Genomic DNA, 20146 nt, shown 5'->3' on the forward strand with positions numbered 1-20146 from the left:
TCTGTTCAGAGTTTCTAGGTTTCTCGTAAACTGAGGAGCCAGAGGTCAGGAGGAATGGAAACTTGTTATTCCATTTGTAACATTGTTCAAAGTTTTAAATGAAAACACAAGTAATTAATTTGTCATCACTGCTTGAACATATTATACTTTACTGAATTATAAAATATAATCTTTAGAAAAACAAATTTGTTATGAGAAATAAATGTTGCTGCTTGTCTAAAATTTTTTAGGGCCCTTCAAATTATTGCCTACAGTACCACTTATCAGCCCTGGCTGTGCATTAGCATCTCTTAGAAAGCTTTTCAATATGCCAGTGTCTGCCCTCCCACCCTCAGATGTTTTTGTCTAATTTGTCTGTTGTGGGGCCTGGGTACCAGTATTTTTAAGAGACAAGATTGAGAACAAAATACGTTCAATTCCCAAGGCTGATGTATGCATGGTTCCCATGCATGGCTCGTACCTATCCACCCTCCATAGCAACCACGTGTGGTCCCCTCCAACATGCCGTCATGTTTCACACATGTCATTTCACACTGCTCCTTCTTTGCGTCTTCTGTTGTAGCCTGGAATGCCATGCCCCAAGAGGCTTAGACTTTCTCGAGCCCCTCCCTACAGTATAGATTTCTTTATTAGCATACCTCCTGTACTTTGTAATGGCCTGCCTTGCACTCATTCTTCCTGTATTGTAAATATTTTATCCACCATTGTATATATTTATATTCATACATTGGATCATATCTCTTGGGCTTAATGCCCACCTCTGTCCAAGTGCTTTCTCACTGTACCTACCTCGGGCTGTAAGGCCTCACATGATCTCTTTCTCATGTCCTCTCCCTGAACCATGGCCTCTTTCTCAAACCTCTCTTCCTGCCACTTCCTGCTTGTTCACTTCACTTCAGCCTTACAAGCCTCCTGACCCTCAAACATACCATGCTTGTCCTCATCTCAGGGCCTTTGCATAAGTGGCTCCTCTGCCAGGGGTGTCTTCTTCCCCCGCTCATCCTCCCATCTGCCTGCTCCCCAGCATTCAGGCCCTCCCTCAAATGCCATCTCCTCAAAGTGGCCTTTCTTAACCACCATATCTAGAGTAGCCTGTCCCCCACTCTACCATCCCAGCGTCACAACCCATCCCACTACTTCTGTGTTCTTTGTGGGACTTGTAGTATCTCAAGTAATATTGTTGTTTTGTACACATGATTTTTGTAAGCCTCCCATTATTGAATGTAAGTTTTATGAAGATAGCGACTTTGTTTAGTGGGGGCTTAACAAATATTGAATAGATGAAGGTTGTCTCCCCTATGAGTTAGTGCAGTGCCTAGTGTAGTGACTGGAAAGATGGTGTTCATTAAGTGCTTCATGAGTGATGTTTCATAGATGTTTCTCCTTCAGAAGCAGGACCACCAGATAGCTCAAATAATACTCATAAAAATTATTTTTTTCACATTTTCTTAATTTCCAGCTTTAAAAAGCAGAGAAAGTAAATATGTTTTTTCTTTTTATAAGAAAATTATATTATGTCTCTCCCTAATTTAAAAATCTTTATTTCCAGGACCCACACCTATGGGGACTCCCTCTCTCCAGGAGTCCGTTCAGCATATAACAAAGGGAAAGGGATTCCTCTGGAAATCAGTTTTGCCTAGAAGCCCCAAATTTAAACTGACACCGCTGCTCTGAGCCAATGTGAGAGGAAACAGATGTTTTTTTGAACATCTAAATTTGGAGGGCCCGGCGTGGTGGCTCATACCTGTAATCCCAGCACTTTGGGAGGCTGAGGCAGGCGGGTCACTGGAGGCCGGGAGTTTGAGACCAGCCTAGCCAACATGGTAAAACCCCGTCTCTACTTAAAAGAAAAAATACAAAATTAGCCAGTCCTGATGGTATGTGCCTGTAATCCCAGCTACTTGTGAGACTGAGACAGGAGAATCATTTGAATCTGGGAGGCAGAGATTGCAGTGAGCCACGATCACACCACTGCACTCCAGCCTGGGCAACAGAGCAAGACTCCATCTCAAAATAATAATAATAATAATAATAATAATAATAATAATAATGATAATATTATAATAATAAATCTGGGGACTTTCCAAATAGGTGACTGGACAGGTAAAGATGGAGTGGGGGTGGACCAAGAGTGAACCCTGTGTCCTTGCAGGGCTCTGCCTGAGCGACTGGGCCCAGGGCTCCCTTAGATCCCTGCACTTTACTGCTGACCTGTGGCTCCTGTGAAATTGGCTCCTGTTAAGCAGGAGACTCTGGTTGCTAGTCATGGTGGTGACAGTTCTAATTCCTTCTCCCTAGCTTTGCTCTTACCCTGGGATACCTAGAGGTAGAGAATAATTCAGAAAGTTGTCAGAAACATTGGGAGCAAGTATGGAAGAGCACTGGACTCCCTAGAGAACACAGGATCTGTAAGGTATGACCCGAGGAGAAAGATATAGCAAGCCTGTTTTCCCATCTGTGAAATAAAGGGGTTGAGCTAGGTGGTCTTTAGTGGCTTCTCTGTTTCTAATCTGCTCAGTCTGTAAGAGTTTGTAAGCATTTTGTTATTGAAGTGATCAACATTCAAACTGTAGGCAAAAGGTGTTTTTATCACGTAATTCTTTCAGCGCAGATAACAGGTATTCTCTGTATAAAATTGCATGACTCTCTTTGTGAACACTATCAAATTGAGGTAGTAAATTACCATTGCAGCAAAGTCTGGTTGGGATGCCATAGAGTGTGTTCTCCCATAGAGTAGCCAATAGTCACATGTAGCTGTTAACATTAAAATTAGTTAAAATAAAATTAAAAATTTAATTTCTCAGTCATATTAGCTACATTTCAAGTGATCAAAATGCACACATCTTCTCTTTCCAGTACAGTTCTCAATTGGACAGAGCAGATATGTGCATTTCCATCATCACAGGAAGTTCTACTGCACAGCACTGGTTTGGAGTGCACCCCTGCCCTCAGATGAGAGTTATATAGTTAGGGAGCTGCTAAGGACCACCCATCTCTAAGGCTGAGTGATTCTGTGACTTTGTGTTGGGAAGATCATATTCCTGCTCTTTCTTTGCTGAAAAGGTTTTTGGTTTCCAAAAGTACTGAGTTGGTGGAAAGGTACAAAACAACTGCAGGGAGTTCCTGTCTGCCTGAGGAGATCATCATTCACCTCAAGAATTGCAGTGAGAATAAGAGAAGATGAAATGATACTGAAAAGCCGTTTAAAAAGTTGAAGAGTTATGCGTATAAAGCAAGATGATTGTTAAGTGAATGCATTAAATATAAAGGCCACTTGCTCCTGGACCCTCCTTGACTTCCATCCCTCTAAGCCAATCAAAATGAAGTTGGAAGTGGTGGGGTTTGGTTGCCATGGGCAACTGATTCTCTACTTTGTCCAAGCTCTGGCAACCTGGGTTAGAGAAACTATGAGAAAGTTCTCATAGAGCAAGCAATATTGGCTTCTGCTGGTTTGAGTCATGTTTACCTTGGCTTTAAGGGAGTCCCCAGAATGCTGGTGAGAGTCATTGGGAGGGCCTGGATCAGTGGCTCAGCCAAGTTAAACTAGGGGAATCTCCCTGGGGAGAGGCTCAGTGATACCACTTTCTTTCCCAAATGAAGCTCATAGAAGAGGTGACTCTACTCTCTCTGCTTATCTCTTGGTCAACTTTCCGTCTGCTTCCTCTCATGTCTTTGCATCATAGTTTTAACTCCTGTTGTGACAATATATTATGTTAAATATTGTAGAAAAGGCACCAAATGTGGTAACTACAGCCACATGCCTCAGGTTTGGATTAGATCTCAATCGGCCTCTCATGGAAGAGGACACTGGGAGTGATTTGGAAGGCATCTCCATGTGTCTTCATTGTCAACACTACCTCCAAGCACGTGGCACTATTCTGGGAGCTATAGGAACCAGTGACAAAGGCACATGAGTAGACAAACACCCAAACACAGGCAAGTATATTTAGACTATATACTAAGAGAGCACAACTCTAAGTGTTGACTCTTGAGTGGAAAGACATGGGATTTGAGTCACAGGACCTTGATCTAAATCCTGTTTATTGACTGTGTTATCTGGGGCTCTATGAGCCTCTGTTCACTCATGTAAACTGGAAATAATAATGCCTTACCTTCAGGGATGTTCTAGGAATGAATGATGAACACATAGTGGTGGAAGGCTTTGCACATTGAGGCACATAAATGATTTCCTTTCCCTTTCTGAGGGGTCAGTGCTGTGATTTGGAGGGGAATGGTGGAGTGACTGTGGAGAGTCCATGCTTAAAGAATGGAAACCACTGCATTTTACTAAGCTTGTTGGCTCTCTGTGGTTTGATAATAGGGTAGGGATGGGGTGGATTTGGCTTACTGGGTCAGGGAGGATCTCCCTACAGGGTAAGGGCTCACAGGAATGGAACTGCCTGTCTCTCTTTAATCCTGAGCCAGTGGTTGATGTTTTGGTAGCTTTGGCTTCTCTTCAGCTGTGGGCTCTAGCTGCATAGGGCTTGATACTTGTGGGTAATTTGCAACTACTGGTGCAGTGGAATCCCAGGGATTGACAGAGGGGCAGTGTGTGTACTTTAGGGGGAGGGAAGGAGGATCCCCTGTCTCCCTGGCGCCTCATGTCCAGTGAAATGTTGTTCCAATCAATGGCATTGATTGGTCTCTGATGGAGATGTAGTTCTATTAGTTCAATTTCCTGTTTCACTATAGAATGTGACTGTATGTGTTTGTGAGAGAGACACAGGGAAGGAGTTATTATCAACAGTGGACAATAGGGGAGTAGTCAGGGGAAGAGAGAGGGGACAGTTCTCTCTGGGACTCTCAGTTGTCCTGAACGTGGGAGTAGGGACTTGCTGGAGTAGAACTATGGAAATTAGGGTAACAGGGTTTTTTCCACTAAGGAAACTAGAGAAGGAAGTAAGATCAGTCCGAGTGTAGGATCAATGTTCTGAATACAAGAGGCAGATGCCCATTGTTGGATATGAGAATCTAAGGTGGAGAAGAGGGCTGGCTTGGTTGAAACTCAACCAAGAGCATTTCAGAGTTCTTTCCTCAGAAAATACCGTGGTAAAGCTTTAGTTAGCTATGGATGTACTTGGGACATGTGGTAAAAAAACAAAAACAAATAACACGGGGACCCAGTCCATCACTCTGATTCCTTACAACCACATCAAGGCTTCAAGATGTGGCTTTACCCCAAGGAACCTTTAGCGCCTCCCTGGCATCTCACAAACTTTTCTCTGAAGGAATCTCTCTTCTCTGAGTGTGATGAAGGGTGTTGAACCATTGGGAAGGAACTTTACAACATCCACTGTGTGCCAGGTATAGTACTGGTCACTTTATGTCATCTTAGTTTTCATAACAACTGCATGATCTATGCATGCAAAATCCCAGTTTTACTTATTAAGAAACTGAGGCTCAGAGATGTGAAGTGTCTTATCCAGCGTCACATGGCTGGTGAATAAGTGGCAGTATTGGGATTAGAACCCCAGACCTGAATTTAGATCATTTAGAGCCCCTAAATATCAGGTTAAGGAGTTTGGAATTCTTTTAAAAGGCAACAGAGAGTTGTTGGCTGTGACCAACAGGTTGATATATGAGAGAAGACATTTTCCTCTTGAGTATACACAGAGAAGTTGTAGATCAATAAAAGCAAGCTCTAAACCTTTCTCACATTTATGGGCCCTTGGGCTTGATTCTTCTTTATGCAATCAAGACTTCTTAGTGCTGTCTGGCTCCAGACTTGGGGTTTTTTGAAGCCTGCAGAGTCTCAGGGCACAAACAACATGAGCTGCTTGCCTAAGACATACTTTATAAACTCCTTCCACTTCCACATTCTTTTTTTTTTTTTTTTTTTTTGAGACATGGTCTCGCTTTGTCACCCAGGCTGGAGTGTAGTTCAAAAGATTCTCATGCCTCAGCCTCCCAAGTAGCTGGGATTATAAGTGTGTGCCACCATGCCCAGCTAATTTCTTGTATTTTTTAGTAGAGACAGGGTTTCATTATGTTGGCCAGGCTGGTCTTGAACTCCTGGCCTCAAGTGATCTGCCTGCCTTGACCTCCCAAAGTGTTGGGATTACAGGCATGAGCAACCTCACCTGGCCCATTTCTACATTCTTTATGCTAGACCTGTTCTCAGAAGTGATGGAGTAATGCTATGTAAGGATTTGGGAAATTAGGCTCCAAGGTTTAGTGGATTGAAACAACTATTTGCTTACTGGTTTAGCTACTTGGGTTGGCATCAGCTGGGCAGTTTTTCTGCTGGTCTTACCTGGAGTCACTCATGTAGCTGCAGTCATTTGGCAGCTTGACTGGGGCTGGATGGTCTAAGATGGCTTTACTGACAAGTCTGGAAATTGGTGCTGGTTGTCAGCTGAATAACTCTCTCTGTTCATCTTTTTGTGATATCTTATCCACTAGAAGACCAGACTGAGTTTCTTTACGTGATGGCAGAAGTGTTGAAAGAGAATGAGAGCGGAAGCTGCAACACCTCTTGAAGTTGAGGCCTAGAAGTCACACAGCATCTCTTCTGCTCTATTGGATTGGTCAAAGCAAGTCATGGGCTAGTTCAGACTGAGGGGGTAGCAAAATAGACCCTACCTCTTGGTGGGAAAAAAGGCAGTCACATTGTAAAGGAGCGGGCACATAAGGATAGAAGGACTTGATTTGGCTATCTTATAAACAACCTACCACAGAAGGACTTCTGTTTTTCTGATCCTCCCTTAAGTTTGAACTACATGTTCCCTGAGGAATTCCTGCCTGTGGAGATCAAATTAGAATTTGGATTCTCAGCAGGTGGTTTAATAACTGCAAGCAGTTGCCTTCGGAGTCCCTGAATAAAATCATCTTCCTGGGGTCCTGGGAAAGGCTTTGATGGGTGTCTTAAGCTCTCTCTCCGCAGCTCTTGAACTACTTCCATAGGTTTTTGGATATTTGGTGAGAAAGGCATCTTGGAGGAATGGAAATGCAGGGGTTTGGGAGGTGGACAGACCTGGATTCAGCCAGTTCAGTCTTAGTTCTGACTGGCTACATGGCTTTGGGTAGGTTACTTGACTTCTTTGAATCTTATTTTCCTTATCCATAAAATAAGTGTATTCATTTTGCATGATTGAGTTGAGGAGTCATTCATTCAACAATGGGTGATAATAACTAAAATCAACTCCAAGAGTAGCATGAGCTCAAGGCCTCTCATTCAGACTCCTGAATCAGCCCATCTCACCCCTACCCCATTCCCCTTCACCTTACCTTGGCTTGCTTGCCAAATAGGCCGTGAGTTCCTAAGGTCTTCCTGTCTTACTCTGTCATGATTGTTGTGAGCAGGGCTTATCCCAGTAGGATAAATGTACAAGGAGGAAGAGGGAGAGAGTTTAAGAAAACCAGCCAGAAAGTCTGCTCCAGATAACATGAAATTCTGCCAGAGTACTGGATGGAATAGCCAGAAATGATGCACAGAGAATCTAGTCACTGTTTAGGACAAGGGTATAAGATTTGGATACACAAGGCCAGGCCCTGAGCCTTCTAGCTCTGAAGTCTTGGGCAAGGCTTTGAACCTACTAAGCCTAGCTTTTCTTATCCGTACCCTAGCAATCAGAATTTTGTATTGCAAGTTCATTGAGAATAGGAGAAGAAAATTTGCCAGGGGCGCCCCTGGAACATAGAGAGTTCCTGGGCCTGTGTAGGTGCACAGTAAAGGGTGGCTTTGTGATTATTCTCAACCCTCTCAATGCTGTGCTCCCTGTGTGTTGTGGCTCTGCTGTCCACAGGAAGTAATGGGGTAAGACCATTCCAGGCTTTTAATGACCCATCTCCTGGGACTCAATGGCTGTATTTTTTAAAAGTTGTGCTTTATGTAGATTTTTATAAATTGAGTCCTATTTCCTCATTGACCAATCTGGTTATTAATCTCAGTGAAAGAGTTCATTGGAAAACAGATACAATAGGAATGAACAGAGCTGCTGCAATCAGCCTGCATCATCATTCTAGCCAGGAAATTAGGCTTCAGGAGATTAAATAATAACTGGCCTAAGGTCACACAACTAGTTAGTGAAAGAGCCAAGGAACCAGAATGTCTGGTCCAGATTGGTGATTGAGGGGTGGGGATGGTGGGAAGAAAAATTCACAGCAAGTAGACTAGAAGGAAGTACATTAAAAATATGGTTAATATATGGAGAATGGGGTGGAATTGAGACATTAGGTCATTTTCTTTCCTATGTTGATTTTTCAAAATTTCTATGATGAACATGTATTGCTTTTATAATGGTTAAAATAAGTTTGATAAAGAAAAAATAAATTTAAAAAGGGAAAGCTTGGGAGAACAGAGCCTATGTAGTGGCCTATGGCTAGATTATGGACCTGGGTGTTCCAGACTGGATGTAGTGAACAAAGGACAGACAGAATTGGGAATAAACACTAACTCTTTCTTAGGCCTTGCCGAAGTGATGCTGAGGTTAATCTGAAGTTACTTGGGAGATAGAGGAGAGGGGAATGTAGAGAGTCAACAAATCATTGTATTGAAGTTTCCTCTACTTTGTTTGTCTTTTGCCTTGGCCTGCTGGCCTAGTGATAATTGGGAGAAGGGGGAGTGAGAGGAAAGGGACCAAGGTTTCCTGTGCTTTTTTTAATTATTATTTTTGAGACAGAGTCTCACTCTGTCACCAGGCTGGGGTGCAATGGCACGATCTTGGCTCACTGCAACCTCTGACTCCCTGGTTCAAGCGATTCTTCTGCCTCAGCCTCCCGAGTAGCTGGGATTACAGGCACGTGCCACCACGCCCGGTTAATTTTTGTATTTTTAGTAGAGATGGGGTTTCACCATGTTGGCCAGGATGGTCTCGAGCTCCTGACCTTGTGATCCGCCCACCTCGGCCTCCCTAACTGCTGGGATTACAGGCATGAGCCACCGTCCCTGTGCTTTTGAATGGCCATGTGTCAGGGCTACCTAGAAAGATCAGGGCAAGGCCTCAGAAATCCCCATCGGGATAGACTGGGATGAGATTCACTCCAGGAGCTTTGGAAGAAAATATATAAAACTTGTTATTGTTACCATGACATACAAAATGCCCCACTATTTATCATTATCAAAAAAGTCCTGGTACTTCCATGGGCTTTCTGCAGCAGAGAGGTGGGTACTTTGAAAAGTATAGCATTTGGGCCAGGCATGGTGGCTCATGCCTGTAATCCCAGCACTTTGGGAGGCTGAGGTGGGTGCATCACTTGAGGTTGGAAGTTTAAGACCAGCCTGGTCAACATGGCAAAATCCCATCTCTATTAAAAATACAAAAAATGCCTGGCTCTGGTGGTGTGTACCTGTAGTCCCAGCTACTTGTGAGGCTGAGGCAGGAGAATCTCTTGAACCCGGGAGGCAGAGGTTGCAGTGAGCCAAGATCATGTCACTGCACTCCAGCCTGGGCGACAGAGCAAGACTCTGTCTTAAAAAAAGGAAAAAAAGTATAGCATTTTATACACAAGGCTCACTAGCTTGTCAGTTGCTGCCAATCTGCCCTCAGGTTTGGGCCTTTCTACTAGAAACTCCCAAGCCAAGCTCCCTTCTTCGAGCCACCTGGGCCACTCCTCCATCCCCAGGATGTTAGGCCATTTGGCAAGGTGCCCAGAAGTCCTTAATCGCATCTGTCTCCCAGGAGGAGGGCATAAGTGCAGGATTCCCCTCGGGCCCCCATGCATGTGGCCTGGAGCTGAGCCTCTGCCAACTCCTCTCCCCCTACAGAGCAGGACTGTCCAGGCCCCTTGTCAATGGAGCATATCCAGAGAAGGAGAGCTTTCCCAGAGGAAGGAAAGCTGTGTCTGTCAGAGCTCTTTCTCTCTTGATTTCAACTCTTATAATCCTTGGCAGGAGAAGATGTTTGAGGATAGCTCGGTTTCCGTAAGCTAATCACCATCTTCAGAATTGAGAAAACAGTAGCGGAATTTAAGTCATAGTGGGGCTTTCTTTAATGCCTGGTCAGTCCATGTGAGGACTTTGTGTTGTCCTTCCAAAGGGGCAGCTGGCAGGACCAGTGTCCCATATCCCTGGGCCAGCTTGACTTCTATTGTCATAAAAAATTAATGTGGAGGATGAGGTGATTTGTAGGGCCCTGCAGCTGGCAGGCACAGCCCAGCCCACGTGTGCATCCAGGAGAGGCTTTGGTTCTGCACTTGCCACGTGCCCTGTGTTATCTATGGTGAGGCACATGGAATATCAACAGACCAAGTTCTCTGCACTCAAGATGCGGAAGGAATATTAGGAATGGGAGACGCATGCCTGGAGGTACCAAGCACCTAGCGCTGTGTGCACTGCCAAGGGCCCAGGCCTGCTCTCCAGGATGCGGAGATGCGCGCTGCCGAGGGTCCAGGCCTGCTCTCCAGGATGCGGAGATGCGCGCTGCCGAGGGTCCAGGCCTGCTCTCCAGGATGCGGAGATACGCGCTGTGAAGTGTCCAGGCCTACTCTCCAGGATGCGGAGATACGCGCTGCCGAGGGTCCAGGCCTGCTCTCCAGGATGCGGAGATGCGCGCTGCCGAGGGTCCAGGCCTGCTCTCCAGGATGTGGAGGTGCGTGCTGCCGAGTGTCCAGGCCTGATCTCCAGGATGGGGAAATGTGTACAGCCAAGTGTCCAGGCCTGCTCTCCAGGATGCGGAGATGCGCGCTGCCGAGGGTCCAGGCCTGCTCTCCAGGATGTGGAGGTGTGCGCTGCCGAGTGTCCAGGCCTGATCTCCAGGATGGGGAAATGTGTACAGCCAAGTGTCCAGGTCTGTTCTCCAGGATGTGGAGATGTGCGCTGCCCAGGGTCCAGGCCTGCTCTCCAGGATGTGGAAGTGTGTACAGCCAAGTGTCCAGGCCTGTTCTCCAGGCCCAGCACAGACGTGGTTGCCTTGCTCACATCTTTTAGATTTCAGCCTCTATTCTCTAGCTGTCCTCTCTTTTATATTTCAGCCTCTATTCTCTAGCTGTCCTCTCTGAGACTCTATGTGAATATATTCTTTAACAAGACCTAAAATGAGTTTTTTCATGATTTTCTGTCTTCTGGGGCTCTTTCATCTTAGGTTTTAGACCCAGTAGCCCCCCTTTATAACCTCTTGTCTGCATCTCTTCCTTTCCACCCATCCCTGCCTTGTGTGTAGGTGCCTTCAAAGCCCCCTGACCAGCCTCTCTGGTCTGGCATTACTCCTTTTTAGCTTCCCCAGATCAATCTTCCTAAAACAGCAAGTCTTTTCAGTTGTTTTTTACCTCTTAGAACAGTGACTTAGCCTGGATTATGTTAGGATCACCTGGAGAAGATGGAACGGGATGACTGGAGTTCCCAGGGAACCCACCTCAATTGTACCCAACTCAACCATCAATTGTATCACCTTGTGTTTAAGTCACTTTTCCAGTCTGATCTCAGTTTCTTTTGATGCAAAGCAAGGTTCAGTTAGGTGCTCTGCTTGTCTGGTTTGTTCATACCACTGCTATCTCCTGTTTTCAAGGAAATATGGGAGATGTATTTTCTAACTGTAGATTAGTTCTCTCCTTGCTTCATGTTAAATAGGCATCCTTAGGTCTTGGCTAAAAGGAATTACAGACTGTTGGTGTTGGGAGGGAACTTGGAGATTACCTCTTACCTGATGGGTATCCACACTATTCGTAATGTGAAGGAGACAGCAGATTGATTTCCTGTCAGACTCCCGGGGCAGAGAGGCCCATTGGGTCCCAAGGGCTCAAAGCACTTAGCAAGGATCACCTGACCTTTCCTGAGAAGAGGCACACTAAGAAGACTACGAGAGAGAGGGCAGTCTGTCTCTTCTTAGAGGTGGACAGGATGCCTGGTGGGCACCACTGCCTGGGACAAGTATGGTAATGGGGTTTCTTTATTCTCTGTCCCTTCCTTTTCACAGGGCCTGGGAGTCTGAGGACTCAGCTCTGTGCAGGATGGAGAACTCTGCGTGTGTTGTCTCTAAGAACAGGCCTGCCATTTCTCAAACACTCGGGGCAAGACTATTGCTTGGCAAGTGTGGACTCAGGCAAAGTCCTCTGTTGCATTTTAAACACAATAAATATCCAGGGTAACCTGGCATTACTCCTTTTTAGCTCCCCATATCAATCTTCCTAAAACAGCAAGTCTTTTCAGTTGTTTTTTACCTCCTAGAACAGTGACTTAGCCTGGATTATATTAGGATCACCTGGAGAAGATGGACCAGGATGACTGGAGTTCCCAGGGAACCCACCCTGAGGAAGCCCTGCAGTAGTAGTTGGTGAAGTGATCATTTTTCAGGCTCAGTAATATCCATGCAGATTATCCACATGGTGATACATTTTTGGTGTCTTGTAAAATCCTGGACTGGCTATAGTCTAGTAAAAGCATCAAGAATGGCAGCTAATTTGGAGGAATATTAGGGAGTTGGGGGGTCCCAAATGAGTCAGAAGCTTGGGTAGGGGTCATAAGGAGTCATTGACAAGATGATTGTGATGTGCTGGGGAGGGATGGTTCCTAGCATGCTGAAGATCGATGTATTTTAGTGGCCAGTAGCCCAGAAGTTTCTTTTTATCCTCTGCAGTTTTCCCAGTTTCCTAAGCCCCATCTCTTGGAAATCAGCCCCAATCTAATCCATGGGTCTCTGGGTAATAGGTGGACTTTACCATAGCTACTTGGTCCATGCAAGTGTTTTAGAAAGTGTGATCTGGACAAGTTGCATCAGTGCCACCTGGGCTGCTCTTTCAAAGGGCAGAAACCCGGGCTCTACCTGGATTTATAGGTCCAAGCAGTGGCACCCAAATGCCTACCTGAGATAAAAGATGAGCACATGTTTCATAGCCCTCTTGTTGTATCTACAGCATACCTCTTTACTAAAAGGGTCATGTTTAAGGAACACTAAGCAAGTGCTAAAAGGAAAATATAGTAGTTCCCCTTTTTTGTGGGTGATACTTTCCAAGAACTTCAGTGGATGCCTGAAACCGTGGATAGTACCAAACCCTACATATACTGTTTTATCCTCTATATTCATACCTATAATAAAGTTTAATTTATAAATTAGCCACCATAAGAGATTAACAATAACTAATTTAAAAATACAACAATTATAAGAAATATAGTCATGTGCCACTTAGTGAACAGGGTTATGTTCTGAGAAATGTGTCATAAGGCAATTTCATTGTACAAACCTCATAGAATGTACTTACACAAATCTAGATGGTACAGACTACTATACACCTAGGCTGTATGGTATAGCCTATCATTCCTTGGCTACAGACCTGTGTAGCATGTTACTGTACCAGATACTGTAGGCAATCGTAACACAATGATAAGTATTCATGTATCTAAACCTATCTAGACATAGAAAAGAAACAGTAAAAATATGGTATAAGATTAAACATAGTACACCTGTATAGTACACTTACCATAAATGCAACTTGCAGGACTGGAATTTACTTTGGGTGAGTCAGTGGTGAGTGAATGTGAAGGCCTACCACATTACTGTACACTACCATAGACTTTATGAACACTGTACACTTAGCCTACATTAAATTTATTTAAATATTTTTATTAGCTAGATGCAGTGGCTCATGTCTATAGTTCTAGAGCTTTGGAGGTCTAGAGGGGAGGATTGCTTGAGGCCAGGAGTTTGAGACCAGCCTGGGCAACATAGCGACCCAGTCTCTATAAAATTTTTTAAAAAAAATTAGCTGGGTATGGGGGCACACACCTGTAGCCCCAGCTACTTGAAAGGCTGAAGTGGGAGGATTGCTTGAGCCCAGGAGTTCAAGGCTACAGTGAGCTATGATCACACTACGGCATTCCAGCCTGCTGGGTGACAGAGCAAAACCCTGTCTCTAAAAAAAAAATTAATAAATTTTTTGTTTAACCTTAGGTTACTGTAATTCTTTTTACTTTATAGATACTTTTGTAATAACACAACTTAAAACACGAATAGGTGTATGGCTGTACAAAAATATTTTTATATTCTTATTCTGTAAGCTTTTTTCTTTAAAACAATTTTTAAAACTTTTAAAACTTTTTTTTAACAAATAAATACACAAACATATTAGCCTAGGCCTACACAGGGTCAGAATCATCAATATCACTGTCTTCTACCTCCACATCTTGTCTCACTGGAAGGTCTTCAGGGGCAGTAACACACATGGAGCTGTTGTCTCCTATGGTAACAATGCTTCCATCTAGAATACTTCCTGAAAGACCTGCTTAGACCGTTTTACAGTTAACTTTTTAAACAAATATATGAACCAGTTTTTTTAGCAAATATATAAACAAGTAACATTGTCATTTATTATTATCAAATATTATGCATTGTACATAATTGTATGTGTTATACTTTTAGACCACTGGGAGTGCAGGTTTCTTTATACCGGCATCACCACAAACATGTGAGTAATGTGTGTGTTGTGCTACAATGTTATAGCAGCTATGATGTCACTAGGTGGTAGGAGTTTTTCAGCTCCATCATAATCTTATGGGACCACCATCATATATATGGTCTGTCATTTACCAAAACGTTGTTATGCGGTGCATGGCTATTCTGCAATAAAAGTTATGCAAATATGGTCTCTCTTACTCTAATGTATTTTATTGTACTGTACTCACCTAGTTTCGGACCGAGGCTGGCTGCCAGTAACTGAAATCGCAGAAAGTGTAACTGTGGATAAGGGGGGACTACTATAATTCTTCCTGAGCAAACATTTTAAAGGAATGAATGCCCGAGATACATAGTTGTATAGCTTCCTTTTCATCAGTTGTCCCCTAACCATAATCATTGACACAAACTTTGATCAGAACAATGCTGAGCTTGAGCCTGGGGTAACTGCTTGTGTGGTGGGGGTATGTTCAACCTTTCTTGGTTTCATCGCTGTGGCTCTTTTCAGCTGCTGACCTTGCCTTTGCCCTTCCCCACTGGGGCTATTTTGTTTCTCACCTGCCAAAGGAGGCTGTAGCAACTTTTGGCAGGAGTGCCTGGTTTTTCTCTTTCTAGTGCTCCTGAGCAGTTCTAGACCTGTTGTCTCCATCCTCCAGCTCCTACCTTGAAGGCTATAGAGCTTTCCATTAGGAAATAAAAACTTTCTGATTCCCCAGAGTTCCTCTGCCATGTGCTTTAGTGTTGCCTTCCCCCAGCTTTCATCAAGAAAGGTAGAATAAGCGACTCCTCTCCCTCTTCCCTAACCTAGAAAAAGAAGGGAAAAGAAAAGAAGGTACACAGGGAAGTGGCAAGAAGGTCCTTGCCAGATCTTCAGAGAGACCCAAGTTGGAATCTTGGCCCACCACTTATCAGCTGTGTGACCTTCAGCAGGTCGTATACACTCTCTAAGAAGCAGCCATCTCTTTTAAATGGCAGAAGAGGACCTCCCTCGTTGGACTCATGAGGATTCACTACAGCAACATGAGAAATCTCTAGCTCAGTGACCCTCACATATTAGCTACTCAGTAAAGGTTGCCCTCCCATGCCCCTGCCCTGGCTCTCTTTTCCCACACAGCCCACTTGTCTCTCTGCTCTCCTTCCTCCGAGTTCTGCATGGCCCCTTGCCCACGTTTATTCATCTCTGTCTCTCACCCCACTTCCTGTAATGAACAACACTGTCCTCACTCTGTATGTATCTGACCCCAACTTACAAGTGTGTTATATCTAAAAATCCATTAATAAGTCAGGTGTCAGAACTACTCTTGTGCTTTTCTAGGGGTGGCTCACACCTGTACTCCTAGCCCTTCGGGAGGCTGAGGTGAGCGGATCACTTGAGCTCAGGAGCTTGAGACCAGCCTGGCCAACATGGCAAAACCCCATCTCTACTAAAAATACAAAAAAAAAAAAAAAAAAATTAGCCAGGCGTGATGGTGTGCACCTGTAATCCTAGCTACTCGGGAGGCTGTTATATGAGAATCACTTGAACCTGGGCGACAGAGATTGCAGTAAGCCAAGATCTCACCACTGCACTCCAGCCTGGGCAATGGAGACTGCACTTGTGCTTTTCTAAAAATCCACATTTATGCGTGATAGTTAACATTCCCAGGCTAGACCCAAAATAACTCATATCATAAGTTACAATGAAAAAAACATAAAGGAGAGAGCAACATTATTTTAATAATCATAGCAAAAACCACAGCAAGCAAGAGTCCTATTACATTTTTTTCTGGAAAGCTGCTCATGATCAGAAGCAGGTTAAATTAAATTAGAGGATGAGGAGGTGAGGTTTTGGGGTGCTTTTAAAGGCTTTAAAAGTTGCTGGCTTTGGTTCATTATTAGCTCTAATTTACTACGAAATGCATGGCTCTCCCTTTTTCCTGATGCAGGTGTAAATCCCTGGCACCAATCTTGCACTTATCTGCCATGATTAGCATTATTTTTGGCTCTAAAATAGAACAAAGCAGGGAGGAGAACGTGGAGGGGAGGGAGAGGAATCTTTTGCTGCAGTCGTTTGGAAGGAATTGGGAGGAAAGAAGGAAGGCAGAAAGGCCTAGGATAGATATGAATGTGCTGTGCAACACTGTTTGTAGTGGAAAGTGGTTCCTAGGAGGGACAGGAGCACAGCATCTCTTCTCTGATGGGGAAGGAGGAAACAGAAAAGAGAAGCCAAGTCAAGTGGTAGAGTGAGTATTCCCATGTGTTTTAGGTACAGGGTACAGGGATCTTGTAGCAGATCAGGGATAAACATCTTGTTACCAACCTGAGTTTGGATATTTCCATGTTAGTGTCCCTGGCGTGCCTTTATAGTGACTCTATTCTTTTGCAGTAGGCAAAATCAAGCTGATGAAATTATATACAAGATAAAATTATCCGAAGGGAATTAAATACAAATGTGGATGCTGGAAGACATTAGTTGGTCAGAAATTAAAACAATAGGGCAGCAAATATTTGGAGGTTAGAGAGAGGACTTTTTGTGAAGTGTATTAGTTATTTATTGCTGTGTAACAAATTGCTCGAAAACTTAACGGCTTGAAATAACACACATTTATTGTCTGACAATTTCTGTGGTTCAGGAATTTAGACACAGCTTTCTGGGTCCCCTGCTTCATGGTCTCTTAGGAGGCTGCAATCAAGATATCGTCCAGGGTTGGAGTCTTATTTGAAGACCTACGTGGAAAAAGCTGACTTGACTTACATGGTTGTTGGCAGTTCCTCAAGGGTTTTGGGGCTGAGGGTCTCAGTTTCTTGTTGCAGAGGCTGATCTCTGGTCTTTGTTATGTGGGCCTCTCCAACATGGTAGCTTGTTTCATCAAAGCCAGCAAGAAAGAGAATCCTCTGGCAAGATGGAAGCCACAGTCGCACATAGCCTAGTCACAGAAGTGATCTCCCATCACCTTTGCCTTCTTATACTGATTAAGAAGCAAGCTACAAAGCCAGTATATACTCAAGGAGAGAGGATCATTGGGGGCCTCCCCAGAGTCTCCTTGCCACAGGCAGGGAGTATTAACCAAGAAAAAGACTCAGGAGATTGAGAGATCTGGTGCCCCAGACCCATCTGGCTTCATCTAGTGCCTCTTTAACCATCTCACTATCAGCCTCCAGACCTGAAAGATGTGCTTTATGCCTGGGTTCCAAGTGCTCCTTATCTATGCTGACCAAAACTGCATCTTCACATCTGTTCTTCCTCATTAAAGATTTTCATACTGAAAACACATAAAAAGAAAAATAAAGTGTTGGGGAAGAGGAGCTGGAAAGTTCAAAATATTGAGTATTTGTATATTATATATATAGGGTGTTGTGAACTGAATTGTGCCCTTCCCAAATTCATATGTTGCAGTCCTAAATCCCAGTCCCACAGAATGTGACTGTAGAAATAAGGCTTTCAAGAGGTGATTAAGTTAAAATGATGCCATTAGAGTGGGCCCTAACCCAATCTGACTGATGGCCTTATAAGAAGAGAAGATTGATTAGGGCACATGGAGAGAGACTGTGTTAAGCTGTTCTTGCATTGCTATAATTTAATTAATTACTGGGCAATTTCATAATTGCTGGTTAATTTATAAGAAAGGAGGTTTAATTGGCTCATGGTTCTGCAGGCTGTATAGGAAGCACAGTGCTAGCATCTGCTTCTGGTGAGGTCTCAGGAAGCTTCCAATCATGGTGGAAGGTGAAGAGAGAACAGGCATCTCTCATGGTGAGAGTGGGAGCAAGAGGCTGGGGAGGTGCTACACTTTACAGTAACCAGATCTCATGAGAACTAACTATTGCAAGGTCAGCACCAAGCCATGAAGGATCCTCCCCCATGGCCCAAAAACTTCCCACCAGGCCCTGTCTCCAATACTGGGGATTGCATTTGAACATAAGATTTGGGTGGGGACAAACATCCAAACTATATCAGACACCATGGGACACAGAGGGACAACTGAGTGAGGAGGCAACAAGAAGGCAGCCATCTGTATCTGCAGGCCAAAGGGAGGAGCATCAGAGGAAGCCAACCCTGCTCGACCTTGATCTTGGACTTCCAGCCTCCAGAGCAACCAAATAAATTGCTATGGTTTAAGCCACCCAGTCTGTGATATTTTGTTATGGCAGTCCTAGCAAACTAGTACCGAGGGCATTTTTGTTTTAAAGTGTTCATTAATCTTGTATAGCTTTAAAAATGTCTTTGTTCCAGGAAATGTGTTGGGGAAGGACTGAGGACTTAAAAGATGGACCTGCTCCTTCAGAATCCTATAGGTCAAGAGAGATACAAACAAATCAGAATGTAGTAATGAATGCCATAATCACCATACCTATGGTGCTGTGGGGACAGAAGAAGGGGCAATTATATGTTGAAGAAATATTGGAAGTGACAGGTGAGCTGCTGCTTAAAAATGGGGTGGAGTTCTCAGAAAAGGAAGAAGGTTGTTCCAATCTAGACAAACCGAACACAGGCATGGAGGCAGGAAAGAGCATAGTGTGAGCACTTTGGCTCTAGAGTCACATGGATCTGGATTTTAATCTGCCTCCACCACTTAGTAGCTCTGTGACCTTGAGCAAGTCACTCTGTGCCCTTATGTCTTCATCTGTAAAGTGAGATTAATTGTAATACTACCTCATAATGTTGTTGTAAGGATGGGATGAATTAATATGGTTGAAGAGCTTAGAAGAATGTAAGTATTACATAAGCATTAGGTATTATAATTCTAAAATGCAAATCTTATGTCATTCCTTTGGGTTAAGCTTCTCAGTGCTTGTGTAGTAAGTCTGTGGAATAAATTCCCAACTCGTTAGCCTAGCTCTACCTTGATCCCCAGCCTCTTCCCCTGTGTTCTAGCCCTGCAAGACAGCAATGCCTACAACCTCTCCTATCATATTCTCTCCCTACTGCTGAAATAAAACTGCACATTCCTGAAGACACAGGTCAATTTTCAACTCCCCTTTGAAGCCTTTCCTGACCCTCCTGCCCTCACTTCTATAATTGTGTGATGTAGATCTAAATTGTAGCGCTTATGTTTATATTCCGGTTCTTTTATTCATTTACCCCAATAGACCAGAGATACCTGGAACGCTGGAACTATGTATCTTCCAGCCAAATTTTGTATTCTTATCATCTGGCACATACTGGGCACCCAATAAATGATTGTTGAATTAAAAAAATGAACAAATAGTGATTTGTATATAGTAATAGTATGTCTTAGACATGGGCAGATAGGTGGGGAAGCAGGGATCCCTGGAAGCAGGGATTTTGAAGGGTGGATCTGTATGAATGCATTTAAATGATGAATAGGAGGAGCCAGTTCAGTATAGCTAGCAACCATCTTAATTTCCCCATTTATGGAGGTTTGTTTGTTTGTTTTGTTTTGCTTTTGAGATAGGATTTCACTCCTGTTGCCCAAGCTGGAGTGCAATGGCGTGATCTTGGCTCACTGCAACCTCCACTTCCTGGGCTCAAGTGATTCTCCTACCTCAGCCTCCCAAGTAGCTGGGACTACATGTTCATGCCACCGCACCTGGCTAATTTTTGTATTTTTAGTAGAGACAGGGTTTCGCCATGTTGGCCAGGCTGGTCTCGGACTCCTGAGCACAAACCATCTGCCCGTCTTGGCCTCCCAAATTGCTGGGATTACAGGCGTGAGCCACTGCACCTAACCTCTAACAAATGCAACAAGCTACCAAAACTTATGTCAAGCTTCGGGCCAAAGCTTGTTCTTGGGCCCCATGTTTATTCTAGGCAGCTTGAATTTCTGTCCCTTCCTAGTTAGAAAAGGGACCACCTTGGGCTTCCTCTCTTCCCTGCTACC

General features: G+C 44.0%; 1 protein-coding gene across 27 annotated transcripts in view; it reads left to right on the forward strand.

The window, feature by feature from the left end:
• The window catches only part of KALRN (kalirin RhoGEF kinase), a 690517-nt gene that overhangs the window by 131656 nt on the left and 538715 nt on the right, over nucleotides 1–20146 (forward strand). The gene's annotated exons all lie outside the window — the stretch shown is intronic.

Source organism: Pan troglodytes, chromosome 2 (assembly GCF_028858775.2).
Source record: "Pan troglodytes isolate AG18354 chromosome 2, NHGRI_mPanTro3-v2.0_pri, whole genome shotgun sequence".
NCBI lineage: Eukaryota > Metazoa > Chordata > Mammalia > Primates > Hominidae > Pan > Pan troglodytes.